The 995-nt window shown below is 60.2% G+C and overlaps 1 pseudogene; it reads right to left on the bottom strand.

The window, feature by feature from the left end:
• Positions 1–289: 289 nt before the first annotated feature.
• Positions 290–995, bottom strand: LOC121055476 (annotated as a pseudogene).

The raw sequence follows: 995 nt of genomic DNA, 5'->3' as shown, positions 1-995 counted from the left end.
GCTACACGACAATTAGACAAGCAAACAGCCATTTATTTTCGCTATTACGCCGGCCATTTGCACTTGTTAATTCGATTCACCGTCCATTTGCCCCCCTATCTTTCCAGCTCAAACCCCAAAATCGGAGGTGAAAATCAAAAGGAAATTAATTAAAGGTGCGACACGTCGTCATGTACACTCATTAACCACTCCACTTTGCATGCACTGAGTGTGTGTGTCGAGCACTCGTTGATTTTTCATTTCCAGAGAATTATCAAAGCGAAAGCATTCACAGAAAAAGCGAGCAAAGATGGAGCAAATCATTAAAAGGTTTAATTAATATTCGTTCAACAATTCCAGCGAACTGTTCATGTCCTAGGTTGATTGATATTCTACACCAACCTCAACCTAGGAGCGAATGCGTTTGCCGTCGCCCGCGAGGCCGAACGGTGCCGGCCAGCCTCGACGTCGCCGGAGGTGACGGACGAGGCTGCCACCGATGCGGCGAGGTGTTGTTGGCCGTTGCTCCGCGGTTGGGCCGGCTCGCCGTGCGCGGTCACGGCGTCGGTGGTGACGATGGCAGTCGACGGCGACGACCCCGACGACTTGGTGGCGAGATCGCGCGCGACGGAGACCGTCTCGGCGGTGGTCACGCTCGACAGCTTCGCCGCGTCGCCCTCCGCCGACGACCGCTTCAGGAACTCGATGCAGTCCTCGACAGCCTCGTTCCTAATCGAGTCGTCGCGGCGGCACGACACCGGCGGAGTGGCGGGCGCCGCTCGTTCCCGCCGCCGGCCGGCACGCGGCGACGTGCTGCTGCTGCCGCCGTCGCCGTCGGTGCGCTTCACCGACGCCTTGGAGACGGCGGAGAGCATGATGAGCCGGAGCACGACGTCGCGGATGCGCTCCAGGAGCGACACCGACGCAGCCGGCCGCGCCGTCGACGCGCGGCAGCCGCCGCGAATCAGCCGCGGCATGCACGCCGTGGTCGCCGCCTTCACGCTGCTGCTGCGCAT

This window comes from Oryza brachyantha, chromosome 10, assembly GCF_000231095.2.
Source record: "Oryza brachyantha chromosome 10, ObraRS2, whole genome shotgun sequence".
Lineage (NCBI taxonomy): Eukaryota > Viridiplantae > Streptophyta > Magnoliopsida > Poales > Poaceae > Oryza > Oryza brachyantha.
The sequence above is the reverse complement of the archived record's forward strand: the minus strand, read 5'-3'. Positions and strand labels throughout refer to the sequence as shown.